Here is a 15,022-nt window from a genome sequence, read left to right on the forward strand (position 1 = left end):
GAGATGGTTTCGGCGGAAACCTAACCCTAAATTCTCAATTCACAACTAAATTATGGAGTGTTTTTGATGGATGGAATGATCTCAATCGTGGCAAGATACATGGCAAACACAATGTGCTAGGAATCAGATAAGGATAGCACAGTGATCGAGTTCATACCCTAGTTCAGCGATGAACTGGCTATGGCAGCAACGGCGGGGATGATTCCCATTGACGGCGGCGGAGACCAGCGGCTGGCGACGAGGAGGATGATCTGGAGACCCTGGAGGCAGAGCGGGCTAAGCGCGGGTCGAGGAGGTTTGGAAAGTTTTCCAAAATTTGAACCGTGGATATATATAGCCCGACCCTATCGGTGTGACCGAGTGGAACAACTCGGTGGCACCGAGATGCATAACTGCAAGCAGTTACTGCAACTCGGTGTGACCGAAAAGTTCAAATCGGTTGCACCGAGATTGAAAACCTAGATCGACTTAGTGATCTCAGTATGACCGAAATGGGTGAATCGGTCAGATCGAAACGCACAAAGAAGTTTTGGAATTTTAAGTCTATGACGAATCGGGGACTCCGAGTGCTCCTCACACAGAGTGGTTCGAATCTGACTTGATCAAATTTTGTGATGTAGCATGAATAGAGTTTGAGACGAGAAAAGCATATATAGATAGAGAAGGTTCTTAGGCATTCTTGTCCATCCACTTGGCCAAAAGAAAAGGAAACCAATCAATCAAAACAACAAGTGGATGTCCTCGAATGAGCAAATTATGCAACCAACATGCTCACACCATAAAATGACAAATGAAATATGTGGCAAAGCATACACAAACAATTCTAGCATCTATCAAGCAATTGGCGATGACTAGGTCATCTATATATGAGTATATTGACTTAGGAGTCAAATGAGAACATTTGATCATAGGTCATACTCATCGTTTAAGCACAAGTGGGGTTACCACTTTTACATAAAGCGTTGTTGTGTTCACACCATTAGAGTTGCTTTAACTCAATTGTTAGAGTAAAGCTCCCCCTAGATGTGAGATCCCTCCTAAGAGGGACGAACTAACCTTGGGTTTTGTCGATGATGACTTCATGTAGGTGTTGAAGATGTGGATGCTCTATGTTGATGTAGATCATTTGGAGCTATCCTTTGGAGTGAGTTGCACTTTCAATACCTACACGGGTTAGTCCCACAAGGAACAAACTAGGATATCCATAGACATAGAGTGATGCACACACAAGATGATGTCTACGAAAGCTTTAGGTTACCTTGTCCCTTGTCTTACCAACAAGAGGGTTTGTGACTCCTTGAACTAGTGCAAGATGTGGGAGTTGATTGCACTTGTTTTTGCCAAAATGATAAGAGTGAAGTATGTTGGTGGAGTCACCCTCAAGAACTCTGTAGTTCTTCTTCTTCGGGATCCACACCATCTTGATGGGAATCCTCGGAGTTGTAGTTGTACTTGATGAAGTGGAACTTGATGTAGTCTTGGGAACCCACTTGACCAAGGCCTTAGGAGCTTCTTCAAATGCATCAATTTCCTCTTGAAGCTTGTCCTTGCCTTTTTGCTTGTGGTCTTGTGGTGGAAGATCATCTTGAGCTTGTGTCCCTTTGCAAGAAGTAGGATCATACTTCTCTTGTTGAGGAACAAAATTCGTCTTGGGGTATTGATCTTCTTCCCACTCAACTCCATTGGCATTGAACTTTCATTCAAAACCAATACCTTGATCCTTCCGCTGCCTTCCTTGCTTGCGTACAATTTCCTCGAATTGCTTACTCCCGGCAAGGCTCTTGTAAACACCTTTCTCTATAATTCCCTTCAATAATCTATTTTCTTACTCAAGTGTAACTTGGCTAAGAGAATCATTAGTGGAATAAAGAGAACTACTAGAAGCAACAACATTGGATTTAGCATGATTATTGTTACTACTAGAACAAGAATCCTTCTTGTTCTTGTTACTAGACTTGACTTGAGGCATGGAAGTGGATAAGAGTAAACGCTTGGCAATGTAAGAAGAACTTTTCTTGCGAAGATCATCATTGATTGCCTTTAAGAACTCATGCTCTTGCTCAAGGTTGAGCTTTTCAAAACGCAATTTCTCATGAGTCCTTAAAAGTTCTCGATGATCTCCTAAGATAGTTTCATGAGATCACTTAAGAGTGCTTAGTTCTTTAGTTAGAGACTCAATCTTCTCCTTATCATTGTCATTCGTTTCATCATAGTATTCATCACTATAGTTGTCAACAAGTAAATCATCATCACCTAACAAGTCATCTTCATCACTATTGAAATCAACATACTCGGGGTGTGATACCTTTGGACCTTTGGCCATGAAGCATCTTCCAATTCCTTCATTTGGTGAATCAAATATGTCGTAGGAGTTGGTTGACACAAGTGCTAGATCGGCAACACCTTCATCTTGAGTATATTCGGAGTCGGAGTGATAGCTTCTCTTGGATTCATTGTCGGAGTCGGAGCCGGATACCCATTCACCAACATGAGCTTGATGTCTTCATTTTGTGTAGCTCCTTGATGACTTGTCCTTCCTTTCCAAATCCTTGCTTCTCCGACAGGGTCTTCATTCATATCGATCATCCCTACTCCTTCTCTCCCTTGATGGTGATTCTTCTTTTCTACTTCTTCTTTTGGGAGAATCTTCTCTTCTCTTGTGGGGAGCCGTATACTCATTGGAGTAGTGTCCGGGTTTTCCACAATTGTAGCAGTTGCGCTCTCGACTAGAAGATCTTTTGTCATTGTAGGACCTTGACTTGGAACTTCTCTCTTTGCTTCTACTCTTGTAGAATTTGTTGAAGTTCTTCACCATTAAGCTCAATTCTTTATTGAAGTTTGTTTCTCACTTGATGATGTGGGGGCTTCACATGAGGCTTTGTAAGCACCACTTGACTTGTTATGGAGCTCCTCCTTATCCTTGAGTGACATCTCATGAGCAACAATGCTTCCAATGACTTCCGTTGGCTTGAGATCTTTGTAATTTGGCATCATTTGGATCAATGTGCATACAGTATCGTATTTTCCATCCAAGGCTCTTAGGATCTTCTTGATGATGAATTTGTCGGTCATCTCTTCACTTCCTAAGCTGGCAATCTCATTTGTGATAAGAGCAAGCCTAGAATACATTTCAGCGACACCTTCACCATCCGTCATTTTGAACTTGTCAAGTTGACTTTGAAGCACATCCAACTTGGATTTCTTGATGGAGTCAGTACCTTCGTGCATATCAATCAAAGTATCCCAAATTTCCTTTGCATTCTCAAGACGGTTGATTTTGTTGAATTCTTCAGGGCACAATCCGTTGAAGAGGATATCACAAGCTTGAGCATTGTATTGTAGCATCTTCAACTTGTCCGTTGTAGCTTCACGATTCGGTTCTCTCCCATCAAAGAATTCACCTTGCAAGCCAACACACACAATAGCCCAAACGGCGGGGTTATGTCCAAGAATATGCATTTTCATCTTATGCTTCCAACTAGCAAAATTAGTACCATCAAAGTAAGGACCTCTACGGTGATAATTTCCCTCACTAGATGCCATACTCTCCTAGGTTGTGAAACCAAGGCTATGACCACCAAAAGCTATGGAAATCAAAGCAAATGGAGACCAAAGCTCTGATACCACTTGTAGGATTGAAAGTATGTCTAGAGGGGGGGGTGATTAGACTACTTGACCAAATAAAAATCTATCCTTTTCCCAATTTTAGTCTTTGGCAGATTTTAGCTATCTTAGCACAAGTCAAGCAATCTTAGCACAATTCAAGCAAGCATGCAAAGAGTCTATGAGCAGCGGAAAGTAAAGCATGTAACTTGCAAGAATGTAAATGGAAGGGTTTGGAGAATTCAAACGCAATTGGAGACACAGATGTTTTTGTCGTGGTTCCGATAGGTGGTACTATCGTACATCCACGTTGATGGAGACTTCAACCCACAGAGGGTAACGGTTGCGCGAGTCCACGGAGGGCTCCACCCACGAAGGGTCCACGAAGAAGCAACCTTGTCTATCCCATCATGGCCATCACCCACGAAGGACTTGCCTCACTAGCGGCAGATCTTCATGAAGTAGGCGATCTCCTTGCCCTTACAAACTCCTTGGTTCAACTCCACAATCTTTGTCGGAGGTTCCCAAGTGACACCTAGCACATCTAGGAGACACCACTCTCCAAGAAGTAACAAATGGTGTGTTGATGATGAACTCCTTGGTCTTGTGCTTCAAATGATAGTCTCCCCAACACTCAACTCTCTTTCACAGGATATGAATTTGATGGAAAGAAGATTTGAGTGGAAAGCAACTTGGGAAGGCTAGAGATCAAGATTCATATGGTGGGAATGGAATATCTTGGTCTCAACACAAGTGTAGGTGGTTCTCTCTCAGAAAATGTGTATTGGAAGTGTAGGTATGTTCTGATAGCTCTCTCCAGAAATGAAGAGTGGGTGGAGGGGTATATATAGCCTCCACACAAAAACTAATCGTTACACACAATTTACCAATCTCGGTGAGACCGAATTGAGAAACTCAGTCAAACCGATTTAGTAAACCTAGTGACTATTAGGATTTTCGGTGGGACTGAGATGCAACTTGGTAGGACCGATATGGTTAGGGTTAGGGCATAATGTAATCTCGGTGTGACCGATTACACAAACTCGGTGGGACCGATTTTGGTAATAAGCTAAACAGAGAGTTGGTTAGGTAAACTTGGTGAGACCGATCGCTCATTTCGGTGGGACCGAAATGTTACAAAAGGGAAACAGAGAGTTTACATTGCAATCTCGGTGGGACCGATCGCTCATCTCGGTAGGACCGAAACGTTACAAAGGGAAATAGAGAGATTACAACCCCATCTCGGTGTGACCGAAATCCCTATCGGTGAGACCGATTTGCCTAGGGTTTGTGGAAGTGGCTATGACATATGAACTCGGTGGCGCCGGATAGAAAGAATCGATGGGGCAGAGTTTGACTTTTGGTTTAGTTCAAATGTGGATGTGGGAAGGTAGTTGAGGGTTTTGGAGCATATCACTAAGCACTATGAAGCAAGCAAGCCATTAAACAACACCTCATCCCTCATTGATAGTGTTGGCTTTTCCTATAGACTCAATGTGATCTTGGATCACTAAAATATAAAATGTAGAGTCTTGAGCTTTGAGCTTGAGCCAATCTTTTTGTCCTTAGTATTTTGAGGGGTCCACTTTCCTCATCCATGCCATGCCATTCATTAAGCTTTTCCTGAAATATTAATCTTGGAATAGCATTAGCTCAATGAGCTATATGTTGTTAGGAATTACCAAAACCACCTTGGGATAGTTGCACTTTCAGGCAATCATAATCATACAGGCTAGACTTCTAGGGTTTTAGCCATTACGATCTCGTGGTAGATCAACTCTTTTAACCCCCATACTCATCAATATAAATCAAGCAGGACGTAGGTATTACCTCCATCAAGAGGGCCCGAACCTGGGTAAAACTTCGTGTCCCCTGTCTCCTGTTACCATCAACCTTAGACGCGCAGTTCTGGACCCCCTACCCGAGATCCGCCGGTTTTGACACCGACATTGGTGCTTTCATTGAGAGTTCCTCTGTGACGTCGAAGACAGGATTGATGGCTCGCCTTGTTATCAAGGATAGTATCACCTCCGAAGGAGCCCTGGCCTCAGGCCGAGCCCTCCGGCTGGGCGGCTTTACCATGACCACCCATTCGGCCTTTAAGCCGACGATGACTTCTCGGGTCATCGAAAATTGCCTTTGCATTGACCCCGAACACTCCAAACAGATGGATCCGACAAAGTTGTCGTCTTTAAACGAACTCGTGGATCGCATTGCCGCCTTGGGGGTCGCTACAGACTACGATCGGATTGGGCTTAAACCCGATCAGAGAGAAATCAAATCTCCATCGATCACCCATCAGATAGCGGTAGTAGAGGAGCAAATCAACAACTCTCCCTCTATATTGAGGATGAACTATGTTCGGGTTTCCGAGCTCGAAGAGCCGGATACCCGTCCGCGGACCAACACACCCTGTCCTCTGAACCTAGAATCGGACGGCAGACCTGAAAAATCGGTTGATATCCCGGAGCCCGAACTATTAAGCTCGGAAGTCCCTCAAATTCTGGATCCCAAATTGGGTGAGGGTTCGGATCTAAAGCCACCCACCCACCTAGATATGCGCGATCTCACATGCATACGACAACAGTCTTAGGAAATAGTCCATCACTTTTGGGCCAGATTCCTCCTTGTCAAAGAGAAGATTAAAGATTGCCCTGACAAAGACACGATCTCAGTATTCTGCAATAACTGCATAGATGAAGGAATCCTCAACGCCATCAACCGCCGCCACATATTACGCTTCACTGACTTGGCAACCATAGTACAGAAATACTGCGCAATGGAAAGCGCTTGGAAAGCTCAGGTAGCTCGCTGGGAACCACCGGTTCCCATTCAACCCCTCGCCCGAGCAAAAAGGATGCACGCTCGCGAGGCGCCGGGCCGAATAGTAAATAAATCTAAGCCCATCACTGGGCGCGGAACCATTCTGGAGGGATGGCTCGACAGGCCATGCAAAATACACACAACACCGAATACCATACCAACCCACAGCCTTAGAGCATGTTGGATACTCCGGGAAGTGGCCAAGAGCGGCGAGGACATCCTCACCAAAAACACTGCGGAGCAGCTCCCCCGGAACGCGATGACCACATGGTATTGATAGTCTTCGAGACTTTCGCTTCAAATAATCGGCGCAAGAGGGCACTCCGCGACCTCGCCGAAGTCTGCCAAGTCGCAACAATAAATTCTTGGAACGACACGACCATAACTTTCAGCGCCAGTGACAAACCAAATATCCGGTCAGTCTGGGCACCAGCCGCCTTGGTCCTCAACCCAATTGTGGATGGCTTTCGGCTCACTAAAGTGCTCATGGACGGTTGCAGCGGACTAAACCTCATCTATGAGGACACAGTGAACAAAATGGAAATAGAGAGGAGCCGCATCGAGCATAGTAATACAACCTTCTGAGGGATCATTCCCAGCTGGGAGGCATGATGCGCGGGGAAAATTACACTTAATGTGGTATTCGGCACGCCAGAGAACTATCGGTCTAAAGAGATAACCTTCCAAGTGGCCCCTTTCAACAGTGGATATCATGCCCTGTTGGGGCGAGATGCATTTACATGCTTTCAAGCTATACCTCATTACGGGTATATGAAGCTCAAGATGCCCGGACCCAATGGTATTATCACTCTTGCCAGTGATCCGGACATAGCCCTCCGCGCTGAAAACAAAACAGCTTCTCTAGCCCTCGAGGCACTGTCTGAGGCCCTCGCGGCCGAAGAGTTAACCGCACTACGCTCTATGGTGGATAGGGACGATGTAATCCTTGATAAACGTCCCAAATCCACCTCCTTCAAACCAGCAGATGAAATAGTCAAATTTCAAGTCCACCCGACGGACCCCAAGAAGACAGCTTCCAACGGGGCATAGCTGGACCCAACGGTCGACGCCGCTCTACGAACGTTCCTGCGCGAGAACTGGATATCTTCGCCTGGCACCCTTCTGATATGCCAGGAATCCCACACAGGCTGGCCGAGCACAGCCTCAATATATTGAAGGGATATAAGCCGGTCAAGCAAACACTGCAGCGCTTTTCCGAACCTAAACGACAAGCCATGGGGGAGGAGCTAGCCAAGTTAATCGAGGCCATATTCATCAGAGAAATAAAACACCCAGACTGGCTAGCAAACCTGGTGATGGTACCAAAGAAGGACAAATCCTGGCGCCTGTGCGTCGACTTCAAAGGCCTCAATAAGGCTTGCCCTAAGGATCCCTTCCCCCTCCCCCGCATCGATCAGATTATTGATGCTACTGCAGGACACGACTCACTGTGTTTCCTCGACGCATACTCCGGATACCATCAAATTAAAATGAAGGAATCCGATGAAGCCGCAACGACATTCATCACCCCATACGGGCCTTTCTGCTTCAACACTATGCCCTTTGGGCTTAAAAACGCCGGCGCCACCTACCAACGCATGATTCAAACATGCTTGGAGAAACAAATCGGCAAGAAAGTGGAAGCATATGTGGATGACGTCGTCATCAAGACCAAACACGTCAAGTCGTTAATAGACGACTTGCATCTCACATTCGACAACCTCCGGACATATGACATTAAGCTCTATCCGGAAAAGTGTGTTTTCGGCATTCCCGCCAGAAAGCTGCCGGGCTTCATCATTTCAATAGAGGAATTGAGGGAAATCCAGCCAAAATCTGAGCTTTGTCACAATTGGCTACACCAGTCGACCTTAAGCAGGTCCAAAAACTAGCCAGATGTGTGGAAGCTTTAAGCCGCTTTATCTCCAGACTAGGAGAAACAACATTGCCACTTTATCGCCTTCTTTGACGTACCGACCACTTCGAGTGGACGGAAGTGGCAACGGCCGGACTGGAGGAAATAAAGGCTCTTTTAGCGAGCAACCCAATCCTGGCCGCGCCAAACGTCGGCGAACCAATGTTATTATACGTCTCTGCAACGCACCAGGTGGTGAGCGCAGTGCTCGTCATTGAGCGAGAGGAGGACGGACACAAGCTCCCACTCCAGAAACCGGTATACTACATATCCACGGTCCTTACACCATGCAAATCCCGGTACCCTCATTACCAAAAGATAGCATATGCGGTATTCATGGCATCCCGGAAGCTACGACACTACTTCCAAGAGTGCTCGATTACAGTGGCTTCCGAAGTACCACTTAATGACATAATAAATAACCGCGACGCTATGGGTCGGATTGCCAAGTGGGCTATTGAGCTCCTACCATTTGACATAACATACAAACCATGCCGGGCCATCAAATCCCAAGTATTGGCCGACTTCGTCGCCGAATGGACAGAGGCCGAACTCCCTAAAGAGTACGATACATATTCCAACTGGGTCATGTACTTCGATGGCTCTAAAATGCTGGCTAGTTTAGGAGCGGTCGTCGTTTTAACGTCCCCCACTGGAGACACAGTCTAGTATGTACTCCAAATATTATACACAGACTCCAACAATGCCGCCGAATATGAGGCCTTATTGCACGGTCTTTGGATGGCTACCTCCATGGCCATACAATGCTTGGAGGTGTGCGGAGATTCAGACCTCGCAATATCCCAAATAAATGGAGACTTCGATGCCAAGAATCCGAAGATGGCAGCCTATCGTAACGCCGTACTCAAAATAGCATCGTGGTTCGAGGGACTCGAGTTCTATCATGTGGCTCGAGAAAGTAATCAAGCGGTGGATGTCCTCGCTCGCATGGGCGCCAAGCGTGACCCCGTCCCGCCTAACATCTTTTTGGAAAGGCTCTTCAAGCCATCCGTGGTATGGCTGGATGAGAACGGCAACACTAGTCCGGACCCGACTATACCCCCAGATTCCAAACACAATACCGATATCATTGGGGGCTCAGCCACCGAAATAACACCATCGGCCCATCTAATAATGACAGTAATTACCCCATGGACCGAACCGTTCTTGGCCTTCCTTAATAGGCAAGGGCTCCCTGCAGACCAGAATGAGGCTCGGTGCTTTGTTCAGCACTCGAAAGCCTACAAGGTCCACGACGGCGAGCTCTACAAGGAAAGTGCTACCGGAGTCCTTCAAGGATGTATATCCGAGGAAGAAGGACGGCAACTCCTGGCTGAAATCCATGCTGGCCTCGGCGGTCACCATGCCGCGGCTCGGGCCCTTGTAAGTAAGGCCTTCCGTACAAGTTTCTTCTGGTCAACGGCCCGAGCAGATGCACAGGACTTGGTCCAACATTGTGTCGGATGCCAGCTCTTTGCCAATCAAAGCCATATGCTGCCTACTGCACTACAAACAATCCCCATTACTTGTCCTTTTGTGGTCTGGGGGCTTGATATGGTGGGACCCCTTAAAGGAGGAAGCCATAAGAAAAATTATCTGCTAGTCATGGTAGATAAATTCACCAAGTGGATAGAGGCCAAACCAATGAAAACAGCCGAAGTTGGACCGGTGATAGACTTTATATCCGGTGTCGTGCACTGTTATGGTGTCCCACATGGCATCATCACCAATAACGACTCCAATTTCACAGCCGATGAAGTGAAATCTTGGTGTGCTAAATTGGGCATTAAACTCGATTACGCCTCAGTCTATCATCCACAAACAAACGGTCAAGTAGAACGAGCTAATGGTCTTATTATGAGCGGTATTATGCCTAGACTAGTGCGGTCTCTGAAAGAATCAGACAAGCACTGAGTTGAGGAGCTTGACTCCGTACTCTGGGGGCTGCGGACCACGCCCAATTGTACTACCAGATATACACCTTTCTTCATGGTGTACGGCACAGAGGCTGTGTTGCACAACGACATTATTCATGACTGACTTAGAGTGCGCATGTATAAAGAGAAAGAGGCCGAGCTTGATCGGCAGGACGGCCTAGATGCCCTGGAGGAGGAGCGCGACATCGCAAAAGCCCGTTCCGCATTTTGTCAATAGCAGGCTTGCAGATATCAAAGCAGGGAAGTGCGGGCCAAGACTTATAACGTTGGTGAACTCGTTCTACGCTTACCAGAGAAGAAAAAGGACAAACTCAAGCCCAAGTGGGACGGTCCCTTTATCATAGATGAAGTTCTCACTAGAGGAGCGTACCGCCTACGTGATGCATCGGACAACCGCTTAGAACCGAACCCGTGGAATGCCGCCAGACTCCGAAGATTCTACGCCTAGAGCCAGACTCTTTGTTTGTCTTCTTCTCCCTTTGTTTCCATTATTTTATTTTATTCTCTTTAACTTTTCGTTTAGCTCTTTAGCTCTTGTGCGGCTAAACCACACACCTATGATGCACACATCCTTAAAGGTATACACTCATAATACCTTGGGGCATCTCTTACAGAAGCTTATTATTATTTTTCCAAGCATCAAGCTCAACACATATGTGTCCTCTTCCACATATGTACCTTTTATTCACCATTATATGCATTGTTATGACTTAAGTTTTGGCCAAACTGGGTTGCCTGGCTCCTGTGCTTATGCCCTACATCCCCGTTTATTCGCCTAAGGCATAAAGGTAGCACCTCTGCGATTGTTACTGCCGGGTCATCCAGATGTGTACCTCAGACTGGGTGAAGCCAAAAGCTAGCGTTCTTAAGAGAATATTCAATCGATGGACTAAAGACGTTTTACCTTCATCACACCATGAACCCCCAGATGTTACGCATACTGCGATTTTTCAAATCATAGTTCGGACATGCATACTAACACATATCCGCCCAAGGAAAGGAACCCTTAACGGAACTATTCTCCCTGGAAGATGTTTCTTACAATCAACATGTAATATAACATAGCTAGCCGGATAAAACTTGTCTGTTCAAGCAACTATGACCCCTACGATTGGCACTACTGTGCCATCATAGCTCGCCTGGTAGAATACTCCATCCTCAAGCTCCACAAATATGTCCGAATCCTCTTCAAATCTAGGGTCTAGGTCCCGATTGGGATCCTCTGGCTGTGGGGCAGGGTTGTCAATCCCCTCGGTGACCTTCCGCCATTCCTGTTATGAATAGATGGGTTAATACCCATTAAAAGCGATTCAGGGAGAGGATCGAGTAAAGTGGTGAGATTAGAGCTCACCCAGCTCGAAGGATTGTACATGGAAAATCCATCTCGACGTTTCAGACAAGTGAACTCCTCTTTATCCCCTTTATACAGTTCGGCCAATATTTTGACCAAAGCGCTGGGGGTGTCCGGACCCTTCCGACCGCAGCGTGAGGCGTCATCCTCCCCATTATAGTGCCACATGGGAAGCCCTCGACATTGAAGTGGCTGGACCCTCCGCACTATGGAAGTCGCCATCACCTCGATTATTGATAATCCGGACTGGGGAAGTTTCTTTATCTTGCCAATCAATTGACGGACTTCTGCGCTATCTTCCTCCTCGAGGCTCTGGGGGCGCCAGCTATGGCGTTTCTTCAACGGAGCACTTGAAAATTCGGGAAGACCCCTTCGCACTGGGTCGGGGAGAGCAACATCCTCAATATAGAACCATTCTAAGGGCCATTCTTCGGGCGCCTTCTTTGGCGTGCCAGACAGGTATCCGGTCTCAGCTATATGCCATACTTCGGCGCCGCCCACCTCGAATATCAACCCTTCTCGGTTGTGAGGGACGGAGCAGAATAGCTTCCTCCACAAATCAAAGTGGGCTTCACAGCCCAGGAAAAGCTCGCACAGGGCAACAAAACCCACGATGTGCAGGATAGATGCCGGTGTGAGGTTGTGCAGTTGGAGGCCGTAATACTCCAGGAGTCCATGGAGGAAAGGGTGGATCGGAACCCCGACACCTCTCAACAAGTAAGATACAAAGCACACCCGTTCCCACCTGATACGTGTAACATCCCAAAATTCTAAATTTTGGAATGTTATATTAAATAGATAGATTTGATTGATTGTCTGAAAGTGAGTGATTTCGAAACTTTTTGAAAGTTAAATGAGAGGGAATAAAATGACTTTCCGAAACTTTCATTTTTGCTTTTCTGATCTCCGGGAATTCAAATTCTTTTCACCACAAAACCTTGGAGAGAAGATGACATGACTTCTTCCATTTATTTAAATGACAAGGGGTGTTGAAAATATTTGAAGTTCATTTGGAAAATATCTCCAACCCAGGAAATGTATGCAACTCAATGATTTTCACGAGCAAAGATAAAATGACTTCTTCAAAACATATGAAATATGAGTTGGGAGTTTCAAAGAATTAAATGCAAAGTCCCTTTGAAATTATTTTCAATTTGGAGTTATTCGGGTTTTATTCAAATTATTTTTCTCCAAAAATAAAATATACGGAAAATAGGGTAACATGATTCCCTACAATAGAAAATTGGAGAGAAATAAATTTGAAATCATTTTGTTATTTTTAAAATGATTTTTATTGGGTTTTATTGTAGCAGTAGCACTGTTTGAATTATTTGAATTTGTGTGTATTTTATTTAATGCTAGGAAAATGTTCATGTTGTAGGAAATCTTTTTCTGAAAATTATGATATATTATAAGCCTATATAATATATATATATGTTTTAATTCTGTTTTTATTTGTCTGAGAAAATGTTTTATAAAAAAACTCTCTCGCATTGCCGACTAGGTCGGCCCAGCGCCCGAGCCCGGCCGCGGCCCAACGGCCCACCCCCGCTCGTCCCCGAGCTTCGCTCGGTTTCCCGAGCCAGCATGGGACCGCCGCCGCCGTACGCCGCCCGGACTCCCGCCGCCGCCTCTCTTCTGCCCCCTCGCCCACGCCACGGAGTCGCCCCGCCCCCTATATAAGCGCCGCCTCCGGTTCCCTCTCTCTTCTCTCTCCTCGCCGTCGCCGCATCTCGCCGCAATTTCCGCACCGCCACCGCAGCTTCCGCCACCGCCGCTGCCCAGCGCTGCCCGCGACGCCTCCCGCCGCTGCCGCCTTGCCCCGCCGTCTATAGTGCCGCCCGCGCCGCGCAGCCCCGTCGCCGGACTCGCCAGAGTTGCCGCCCGCCGCCCGTTGTTTGCCGTCCCGCCGGCGGTTTTTCTTCGCCTAAAGCACCGAGCTGGCCGAACCGGTAAGAACCGCCGGTTTTCTATGGTTTATTTGGTTTACTTCGGTTTTATATTATTAGATCGGTTTTTCTTTTTAGCCTAGTTATTTCAAGAATGTTCGCTAGTTAGGTCCTCGCAGCGAATGGATTCATTCTATAGCGTTCTGTAATGAACGTTCATTATTTAGTCTTTTTCTTTTTCTTTTTAATTTTAGCTAGGGACCCGTATGTAATTAGTTTTTTCACAATTTAGTCCCTGATCTTCAATCTATCACACCTTTTTACCCATTTATCCAAATCTGACGAAACCAACGCCCACGTCTTCATTATGATCCCCTCTATCCAGTAATCCAACTTAAACATGGTTTTGAAAGTTTAAAATTTGAATTATACCAGATTTGAATTCAAACTTCGTTTGTTCGTAACTTGAGTTTCGTAACTCCGTTTGAGTTGATTCTTTTTGCAGATCGAAGCTCTTGACCTAGAGTTTCTGATAAGGCCAAATACACATAATTTTGGTACTGTTAGAAATTGTTTTATGTTTCAAGAGTTATTTGCTTGGTTTTGATGCTTTCCAAATTGTTCTTTGTTCTTTCCGATCTTTTGAGTGATTGCTTATGTGTGGTTACTATTGCTTACTTACGATAGATTGAACGGAGTGTGATGAGTAGAACTATCAAGAGTTACGAGTGCGAATCATCTTCATCAACAGTACAAGGCAAGTTCACACTTTGATCATATCCCTTTCATACCCAGTTTTTATGCATTAGTTTCACCCTCAAACATTGCATGGTTAGGATTTGATAACATGTGGGTATTGGGAAGTAGTTGATGAGGTAGGAACCTATTGCCCTGCATTCAAACCTTGGGAGTTACTATTATGTTGTGCTCATATTGCTATGCTATGCTCATAGACGTGGATTGGTTTAAGAGAATTCATGACAGATGTGAGAGTTATTATTTAATGGTTAACTTATGGTGGCTACTTTAATACACATCGGGGTGGATTGGTTGGGGAACCTTGGAGCACCCAGTGGTTTGTCCGGGCACCTGGAGAACCCAGTGTTTGCCCAAGGGGATCCCGGAGGACCCGTGTGATCACCCTATGGAATGCCACCCAGGCTCAAAGGGATCATAAGATTATTCATGCTAGAAACTTCCGTGTGCAGCCACAAGATATTACATGCTCTAGCATAGTTGAGTAAGCTGCATGAAGCTCTTGAAGAGGTAGACTAGCAGGTAGTGGGTTGTAGGTGGTATAGTCTATCCGGAGTAGAGAGTTAATGCTTCTGAAAGACTGTGTCTCAGTCATCCGTTTCTCAAACACCATGTAGTGCGGGAAATCCAACGGAGGAGATCGAGTCTTGTGGGGAAAAGTGCGCAAACCTCTGCAGAGTGTACAAACTAATCATGGTTAGCCATGTCCCCGGTTATGGACAATCTTGAGTATCTAGTTCTTGGATTA

The sequence above is a fragment of the Triticum urartu genome, chromosome 7 (genome assembly GCF_003073215.2).
Source record: "Triticum urartu cultivar G1812 chromosome 7, Tu2.1, whole genome shotgun sequence".
NCBI lineage: Eukaryota > Viridiplantae > Streptophyta > Magnoliopsida > Poales > Poaceae > Triticum > Triticum urartu.